Raw genomic sequence first — 10,510 nt, forward strand, 5'->3', positions numbered from 1 at the left:
AATCTTCAGTCCCACCTAAGGGGACACTTTGATCTTCAAACCTTTATTGTGTTATTTTGTACAAGGCATTCTCAGTGCAAATTTGCTGTGATAATTATAGAATTATTAGCAAAACAGCTTACATTTGTATTTTTTTTTAATTTTTTCAACATTTATTCATTTTTGAGAGAGATAGCACAAGCAGGGGAGGAACAGAGAGAGAGGGAGACACAGAATCTGAAGCCGGCTCCAGGCTCTGAGCTGTCAGTGCAGAGCAGGACATGGGGCTCAAACCCATAAACTGTGAGATCATGACCTGAGCTGAAGTCCGATGCTTAACTGACTGAGCCTCCAGGGGCCCCTTTTTATATTTATTTTTTCTTCCAAATCTCTCTCCCCATATTTTTCTCTTCAAAATCCATTCAAACGAACAAAATAAAACAAACAAAACAAGTATGTTGGAAAAAGATGTATCCAATCCAAACCCTAGAGCTAACATCATAGAGATGAGAAACATTATGCATAAGACAAGGGTGTCCGCTCTTAACACGCTTTTTCAATGTACTGAAAGTCCTGATTAATCCAATAGCTAAAAAAACACAAAAATAAATATCATGAAGAAATACATATATTTTTTTTACAGATGACATGATTATCTATGTAGAAAGTCCAAAAGAGTCAACAAAAATTTCCTGGACCTAATAAGAGATTGTAGCAAGTTTATAGAATATAAAGTTAATTTACAAATGTCAATTGCTTTTTTTCTTGGATACCAACGATGAACAAGTGGAATTTAAAATGAAAAACACATGACCATTTACATTAGCCCTTCCAAAATAAAATACTTAAGTATAAAACTAACAAAACATAAACAAGTTCTATGTGAGGAAAACTACAAAACTCTGTGAAATCAGATAACTAAATAAATGGAGAGATGTTCCATATTCATGTACAGGAAGACCCATTATCAAGATATCAGTTTTTTACAACTCGATTTGTAGATTCAATGCAATCCCACTCAAAATCTCAGTCAGTTATTTTATGGATCTTGACAAACTGATTCTAAAGTTTATAGAGAGAGCTGAAAGATCCAAGATGGCCAAAACATATTGAAGGAGAACAAAGTTGGAGGACTGACACTATGCATTCTCAAGACTTACTATAAAGCTACAATAATCAAGACAGTGGGATATTAGAAAAATAATGGACAAATAGATCAATAGAACAGAATAAAAGGCTCAGAAATAGATCCACAAAAATATGGTCAACTGGTCTTTAACAAAGGAGCAAAGACAATACAATGAAGCAAAGACAGTCTCTTCAACAAATGGTGCTAGAACAACTGAACATCCACTTGTAAAAAATGAATCTGGATACAGATCTGTTTAATGTGATTTCTTTCAAACTCGCAGCAAGGCTTTTTGTGACAATTGACAAGCTTATTCTAAAATTTATATAGAAAGACCCAAGAATAGCTAAAATGGTCGTGACAAAAAAAAATAAAGTATAGGAATCACTCTCCCCAATGTTAAGACTTATTTTATAGTTATAGTTATCAAGATCTTATGGTATTGGTGGAGGAGTAGATACAAAGGTCAGTGGGACAGAATAGAGAATCCATAATGCAGAACCACAAAAATATGCTCACCCAATTTTTGACATCAATCCAAAGCAATTTAATGGAGAAGAGAGAGCTTTTTCAACACATGGTGCTGGAACAATTGGACGTCTCAAGGCAAACAATATGAAGTTCAACCTACGCCTTATACCTTGGGGAGCTTGGGTGGATCGGTCAGTTGAGCGTTTAACTTCAGCTCAGGTCATGATCTCATGGTTTGTGAGTTCGAGCCCCGTGTTGGTCTCTGTGCTAACAGCTCAGATCCCAGAGCCTACTTCAGATTCTGTGTCTCCCTCTCTCTCTGCCCTCCCCCCTTGCATTCTCTCTCTCTTTGAAAATATAAATAAACATTAAAAAATTTTAAATCTTATACCTTATACAAAAAGTCACAATATATCAGGGACAAAAAACAAATGTAAAAATCTTTTTTTTTTGTTTATAAAGTAAAAATTCAGTTATTCATTGTTTATGACACAGTACACAAGAGGCAAAGTGTTTCACATCATAGACTTCACTTCCACATCCTTGGAATGTTCATTTCTTTGGCTAAAGAGACTAGACATGAGAAGCAGGCTATGCTTAGGCAACTGAAATAAAGATGGGGAGGGGGCAATGCTCATGTCATCCTCGTAGGGACAGGCATAAGGGGACTGTTAGTCACAAGCTACGTTTTAGAACTGTTAGCTGGAAACAAAGGAACGCCGCTCCTGGCGCTCATACTGTCGTGGCTCAGTCATCGCTACCACACAGGTACAGCAGCGCTTTCTGGTAGTCGCCCTTCGTGTCTTGCTGGATGCAGTAGTACAGGGACTTGCCGTACTTCCTCTTGAATTCAGACCTAATTTTCAACATGTCCACTTCACTGCGAGAGACCATGATTCTAATCAGGACTTTATCGCGAGTCTCCTTGCCCTTCATGGAGTCATACAGTCAGTCAGCAAAATACAGGGGCTTGTTCTGAATGTACTGGACCAGGTTCAGGAAAGCATTTTCCACGTCTCCTTTGACCTCCTTCTTGATGCTTTCCAGCATGTCATAAGGGCTGTAGCTCTTGTACCTGTCAAAGACTTTCTGGAGGTGACACACGCTCCGCTCAGTCATGATGCTGATACACTTGGGCACGTCAGTTCCTTTTCTCTTCACTCCGGCATCATAGAGATCACGGGCATCTTGGTCAATCAGTTCGTAATCAATGACGGAGCCATCCTCTGCTCTTCTACCCTTTGCAAGGGCAACCATTAGCTTGCGGAAGTCACCAGATGTGTCAGAAATGATGTCCTTCTCCAGATAAGTCTTGTACATTTCCTTGTAGACTCTGTTAATCTCCTGAAGCTCTTGGTTGGTCCTTGAGCAGATGATCTCAATGAGGGAGTCCTCATCAGTCCCCAGTCCCTTCATGGAGGCTTTCAGCTCAGAAGCATCATACTGAGCAGGTGTTTTCAAGAGGCCCAAAATGATAGTCTCCAGGTGGCCAGACAAGGCTGACTTCAGTGCTGATGCAAGTTCCTTTTTGGTCCTTCTCTGGTAGGCGAAGGCAATATCCTGTCTCTGCTCATTGCTGCGGTTGGTCAAAATGTTGACAATGGTGACCTCATCCACACCTTTGGTCTTGATGGCCATTTCAATGTTCAGGGCATCACGCTCAGCATCAAAATTGGTATATGCTTTGACCGATCCATAGGCGCTTGGGGGCGTGGAGTGATCACCCTCCAAGCTGAGCTTGCAGAGAATTTCGTGAACAGTAGACATTTTGAAAGAAGCTGGGCCGGGCCGAGAGCAGCGAGCGTCCCCAGTTGTGCCTAAAAATCTTAACCTGTAGGGGGAAAAAAAAGAATTCCCAGGATATAAGACTAAGCAAAAAGTCCCTAAACCTTACACAAAAGGCAGAGTACAATTGAGAAAAAATTGATAAACTTGACTTTATCAAAACTGAAAATTTTGTTATGCTAAAGACTTTGTGAAGAGGATGAAAAGACTAGCTACAGCTTGGGAGAAAATATTTACAAACTGCATTTTCAAAAAATGGACTAGTACCTAAAATATATAAAGAACTCTTAAAATCAACATTAAAAAAAATCCAGTTAGAAAATGGCAAAACTCATGAACACTAAATAGGATATACAACTGAAAAGATATCCAACTTAACTAGTCATCACGGAAATGCAAATTAAGACTGCTGTAAAATATCGTATACCTATCAAAACAGCTAAAATAGGAAATAGTGACAACACCAAATGCTGTGAAGAATATGAAGAAGCTGGATCACTCATCTATTGTTGGCAGAAATGTAAAATTGTACAGCCACTCTGAAAAGTTTGGCAGTTTCATGTAAGGCTAACCAAATAGCCTAGAGATGGCAGTCTTGGGCATTTATTCCAAAGAAATAGAAAATTATGTTTACCCAATAACCTATATGTGAATTTTCATGGCAGTTTATTCATAATGGCCTGAAACCAGAATCAACCCAGATATTTTTGTACAGGTAAACAGTATGCCATGGAATGACTACTAGTCAGCAATTAAAAGGTTGTACTATTGATCCTCACAACAAAACAATTTAGAAAATTGGCAGTGAATTATGCTGAAAGATGGGAAAGCCAATCATAAAAGTTTATATATTGTATGGTTCCAATTATATAACATTATTGAAAAGAGAATATTTTGGAAATGGAAAAACTACTGAGTGCTTTTCAGGTCCGTGGAACTGTGAGCATATGACAGATGGCAGGAAGGAAGTGGCTTTGTTATAAAAGCAACATGAGGGGTCTTCATGGTGAGGGCTTAGTATTTCAAGTGTGGTCATGCATCCACATACCTACATGAATGATAAGATTGTATAGAACACACCCATATGCACAAATGAGTGCAAGTAAAACTGGGGAAATCTGAATAAGGCCAGAAAATTATGTAGAGGTCAGTATCCTGGTTGTGATATTATACTATTGTTTTGCTAATGTTACCACTGGGGGAAACTCAGTAAGGGGTCTGTGGGATCTCTGTATTATTTCTTAAACTTCGAGTATCTAATTATATTAAGAATAAGTTAGACAGAGAGAGACAGATACCATAGGATTTCACTCCTATGTGGAGTTTGAGAAACTCAACAGATGAATATAGGGGTAGGAAGGAAACATAAGATAAAAACAGAGAGAGAGGTAAACCAGAAGAGACTCTTAAATAGAGAACAAACTGAGGATTATTGGAGGGGAGATGGGGGGATGGGCGAAATGGGTGATGAGCATTAAGAAGGGCACTTGTTGGGATAAGCACTGGTGTAATATGTAAGAGCTGAATCACTGGGTTCTACTCCTTAAGTCAAGACTACACTGTATATTAACTAACTTGAATTTAAATTTTAAAAAATTTTAAATAAATAAATAAAAGAGATGATCAATTAAAAATAAAAGTACTCATTAAAAAAGATAAACATGGTAGGTATTCTGGGAGGATATAAAGAAAATGTACCTTCAACTGGCTACGTCTCTCGAAAGACATTTAAGTCTTATGAAATACATTAAACCATTTCAACATTTAATGAACCAAAAATTGCATTAGGCAACAAATGGGTATTCCTTTTGCCTTCAAGGACTTCTCTCCACCAATGATTCTATCTTTATATCTTTATTTTTTATTATTAAACATTTTCAAACAGTTGTCCACACTTGAGTCTGTATAGCCTTGTGTGTCCAGGGCTCTGCTCTGTTCCACAAATTCTATTCTCACCCTTCTTCTGAAATGTAGAAATGACCACAGTGACTTTCTAATTGCCAGATATGAAAATACAACAAATGATGTTACGTGAAAAAGCCTACAGTAAGTTTCATTAGTTGTAACAAATGTACCACTTTGGTGGGAGATGTTGGTAATGGAGGAGACCATGCATGCATAGGGTTGGGGATATATGGGAACTCTGTGTACATTCCTTTTAATTTTGCTGTGAACTAAAAAAGAAAAAAAGAAAGTCTTTTTATAACAACAGCAACAAAAATCCTGGAATATTATAAAAATATTTTTCTGAAGATATCATGGCCAAGTTTTATATATCCTAATTTTTCCTTTTGCCTAAATTTTATAGTAAGCAAAAGAAAAGGAGTAGAGAAAAAAAGGGAAAAGATTACCCATAATATATTTGTGCATAAGGATTTTCAAATGCACGTAAGTCACAAAATCTTTATATTTCCAAAATGAAATCTTGCAACAAATGTATGTTTGGGCATATCACTGTATCATGACAATCCTTCCCTTTCCAAGAGCATTTCCTGCAGTGTCATTTGTAATCCTTCTGATTACTCTACCATCGATAAATCAGCCAACCCTCATTGGTTAGCATTTAGGTTGTTCATGAGTTTTAGCCACAATCAACATCTTTGTAGCTAAATCTTTGGTACACTGGCAGTGATTTTCTTAGAATATATCAATTTTTAAAGCTTTTAAAATTGACTTTCAGTATTTACTGAAAGTTGATGGAGAGCCAATCTCCCCACTGCTTTGCCAACTTTGGAGATTATAACTAATGGGGAAAAAATCTTTGCTAACCTAGAAGCAAAAAACAAAAAACAAAACTTGTCACTGTGGTTTTAATTTACACTCTTTTGTTTCCTAGATAAAATAGATTTTCTTAATGTATTTTAGGCTAACATACTTTTTCTTTTTTGAAATGCCTGATTAGACATTCAACCTATTCTTCCACTTCTTCTTAAAGCTTTACAAGAGCCGGAGCACCTAGGTGGCTCGATCAGTTAAAGCGTCTGACTCTTGATTTCTGCTCTGGTTGTGACCTCATGGTTCGTGAGCAAGAGCCCAGCATTGGGCTCTGCGCTGACTGTGTGGAGCCTACTTTGGATTCCGTGTCCACTTCTCTTTCTGCACCTACCCCCCCCCCAAATAAATAAATAAAAATTAAAACAAAAGCTTTATTTTAAGCTGATTTTATATCAAAACTATTCAACTTCCTTATGTATGTTGCAGATATTTTCTCCCACTTTGCCCTCTTAACCCTGTTCATTATGGGTTTTGACATTAAGGTATTTTAACAAAAATTTGTTGTCAAAACTAAGTAAAAAATGTCATATCTAGTGGAATGACAGGTGATTTGTTTTTTCCTCTTCTCATTTTTCTACAAAGGATAGACTTTCTTGATGTATTTTGAAAAAGAAATAAGTCACAATGAAAACATTATATATAGAAAATTAAATGCTGTTAATAAATGTATCAGAAGAAACTCTATAGTTTTGGGTGTTTTTCTTACTAAACATGAGCTAATGAAGGTGGGTGAACTAGACATTCAACTTAAGCTATCAAAATAAATGAAATAAGAACCTAGCTAAGCAGAAGGAAAGACTGACAATGAATTTAAAGAAAAAATCTAGTAAAACTGACTTCATATAATGGATATAGAATTTGGTTCTTGAGTAATTTCATAAAGGAAAGAGACAGTAATAGAAATAGTAATAGAAAAAATGAGGAGAATAAAGAAGTCATATAGAGGTGAAAAACTATAGTATAAAGAATATACAGTAATATTATAGTAACTTTGTACGGTAACATATGGTGACTACACTTATGATGGGGGGCATTGTATAAGGTGCCAAATTGTCAAATCACTATGTTGTACACCCAAAATTAATTTAACATTCTGGGTCAGCTATACCTCAACAAAAAATAAATTAAATATTAAAAAATAAAATAGTGGAGTGCCTGACTGGTTCAGTTGGTTAAGCATCTGACTCTGAATTTCTGCTCAGGTCATGATCTCATGGTTGGTGAAATCAAACCCCATGTAGGGCTCTGTGCTGACAACATGGAGCCTGCTTGGGATTCTCTCTCTCTCCCTCTGTCTCTCTGCACCCCCCAACTTCCATGTGCATTCACACACCCTTTCTCTTTCTCTCTTTCTCAAAATAAACAAACATTAAAAAAATGAAAAAAATGAAAAATAAAATAGCAAGAGTAAGGACATATAAAAACAGATTTTCTAAACTGTGAGATAACTCACCATAAAACTCCTTATTTAAATATTTGAAAATAAAATTGGAATGAGAGGTCTTCCTAGAAAATACAAATGCCCCAAATTTAATACAAAGTGCATGCTTTAAAGTTTTGAATAGACATTCATCAGAGACTAAATTGGAAGAGTTTTATCAAAGGATGACTCCCTACAAAAGCATCAAGTCCAGTTTTGAAGACAACATTTTCAAACCATCAAGGAAGAGATCATTCTTTTTTTTTTCACATTAAAAAAATCATCTTTAATTTGATTTGACCTACACATCCCCTATCTCACTGCACCCATTTCTCAAACCTCTCATCACATCACCCACACCTTCACCAGACTACAGAATCTATAAGTAATTAGATCTAACACCTAAATAGAGCTTAGAAAGTCCTCTCTCCCAAAGGTTTCCTCACTTCCCTGATAATTCCTCAAAAAAGAAAAAAAAATATGCTCTTCACTCATTCCTTCCATTTCACTTTCACATTTCATCAGCAAATCAGCAAGATGGATTTTTCATCTCAATCCAAACAAGATTAGAAAGAAGAGGTCCTCTCCCGAGCATCTTGATGCTATACCCATGAGTCTGGGGATCCTGGGTACTGTTCTGCTCTATAAGAAGGTCGTTTCGTGGAATAAAAGTCTACATAACTTGTGGTTGATTTCAGTCCATACTGTGTTGAATAATCAGTAGAAGCTGGAAAGTGAACTCGGTCATCAAAATAAGGATCTTCATAGCTATGAGGAGACTGCAAATAGAATCTGTATGCGTCAAAGTTCTTTCTGTTGGAGTTGTCTTGACTATAATACAGCTGTTGATGCTGTAGCTGTCTATTTTGTTCTCTTGCTGGTGAGGAATAGGAACTGATGTAAATTGGTGAAGGTTTGCTGGAGCCTGACTGAATGATGGGTGACATCTGTTGGTTGGTGGTAGACAAGGAGGGATGTGATTTGAATTGGTCTCGCTCTAACGTTGACACAAGTGTAATAAAATGGTTCTGATTCCACCCATCCTTTTTATAAATGCTCCGGAGGTCCCAATATTGCCATAATGTATTCAAGACCTGGGCTGCTGCCTTCACCACTTTCAGAGATGATCTGTCTCCTCTGCCTTTGGTTCACCAGCTTCTCCATCCCTCCTGAGTCGGCCAGGGCTTTGGTGTTCTCCATGTTTTTGCTGGTGACCTCATGCAGAGCACAGCAGATGGCCGCCATGGTCTCATCAGACAGCACACTGGGGCCGGTGCCGCCGGGAAGCCGGTGACCAGGCCTCGCATGGCATATTTACCTATGAGCTCCTTGTTGCAATCATCTAGCGCCATATTCCTCAAGGCAGTTGCCACAGAAGAAACAACTCTGTCATTGTCCATTCTCAGAAGTTCTACAAGCATGGGGAGCCCCTTTTCTTTGCGGACGGCTGCCTGGATGTACACTGCAAACTTCCAGTTTCCAGCAGAGAGGTTCTGGAGAGATCCGGCAGAGCCTTCCAAGGTGTCTGGGTTGGAACTTCCTGTCAGAAGAGTCAGGTATGGTTTTACCACTGATGGATGCCATAGCATCTCAACCCCTTTGGGGGACTTAGACAGTCCTGGGATAGGACCCACTCCATCCCATTGATCCTCTTGTGGCGTTCTCTTTTTCTTTTTCTTTTTCTTTCCCCAGCAGCTTGGCTCTGAGTCCTTGCTGGGAGACTCTTCCTACTAAGTCATCCAGCTCACTCAGCCCCAGCAGCCGGGCCTGTGGGACCTCCAGTTCCAGCCGATAGGACAGGTTCCTCAGGGAGCACACGCAGTTCTCCACAGTCTTGCTGTCGTAATCGGATGTGTTCACACAGGTGTGGATCACATACAGGAGGAGTCCACCAGCCCCTCACAGGAGCGCATTTGCTTCCTCGCTTCCTCCCCTGCAGAGCTGAGGTTCCTCAGGCAACCTGTCATATTACGCAGAACGAGTGACGTCTGAAATTTAATTTTATGATCATCATCAAAAGAAGAGTTATTCCATCCAGAATGTGGAACGATCACAGTGTTAAGGTCGAGAGAGCATCTCGAATGATTGTCATCATTCCAAAGAACTCCTGTAACAAGCTCCCTTACTTCTGCATCAATAGATTTTCTCAACAGTCGCAACAAGGCAGGTATCCCACCAACATTCTTCATTGCTATTTTATTTTCATCGGTAGACTTGCCAAAAACAAGGTTTCAGAGGGCACCACAAGCATTCTTCTGAACTTCCAAAACTCTGTGGTCCAAAAGGTCAACCAGATGCTTGATTTCCCCTAACCTACACACCTCCATTTTCACTTTGTTGTTGCCGAAGCACAGGTGCTGCAGGTAGGTGGCTGAGTTCGCCTGCACGGAGGGGAACTGGTGCTGCAGCATGTGAATGACTTTGGGCAACTTGGGGTCACGCCAGGCAAACTCCCTGGGGTCTTTCTGAATGCTGTCTATCGATGGGGATCTCGTGGTGCCATCATCAGCTGGCACCGCGTGCTGAAGCCTGTTATAATTGCACTCTTGCACTCGGTACTGTATTGGCCTGTAGGGCTCTGTAGGTAGCTGTTGTGTTCAGAGCATAATTATTTCTTTGGTATGTAAGGGTGCTTCGTTGGCTGGATGTCCTTTGCAGATTTCTAACACCTGAGCCTGTGCGATACAATGCTGTCTGTGATCCTTGGAGCTCCACGGTCCCATGGTTTGGGCTGTGGCACACGGGACTGTAGTAGGTCCTCCCCTCATATATAGGAGTGATGTGCAAGTCAGGAGACACAGCTGAACGAAGGTCTTGCCCAAGCTGGCTGTGCTGACTAGCATAGGAACTCCGTAAGCCTGTCGGGCTGTCTGGCCGAGGTGGAACCATCCTTTCGTAGACTTCATACTGCTGCTGTCCAAATTGTTCCATGTCATGAACAGTCCTTTGCA

At 39.2% G+C, this 10,510-nt stretch overlaps 2 pseudogenes; both read right to left on the reverse strand.

Annotated features, from left to right (window-relative positions):
* Window positions 1-2,276: 2,276 nt before the first annotated feature.
* Window positions 2,277-3,385, reverse strand: LOC115296293 (annotated as a pseudogene).
* A 4,776-nt stretch (window positions 3,386-8,161) lies between these two features.
* Window positions 8,162-10,505, reverse strand: LOC115300853 (annotated as a pseudogene).
* Window positions 10,506-10,510: the final 5 nt, after the last annotated feature.

This window comes from Suricata suricatta, chromosome 1 (assembly GCF_006229205.1).
Source record: "Suricata suricatta isolate VVHF042 chromosome 1, meerkat_22Aug2017_6uvM2_HiC, whole genome shotgun sequence".
Classification (NCBI taxonomy): Eukaryota; Metazoa; Chordata; class Mammalia; order Carnivora; family Herpestidae; genus Suricata; species Suricata suricatta.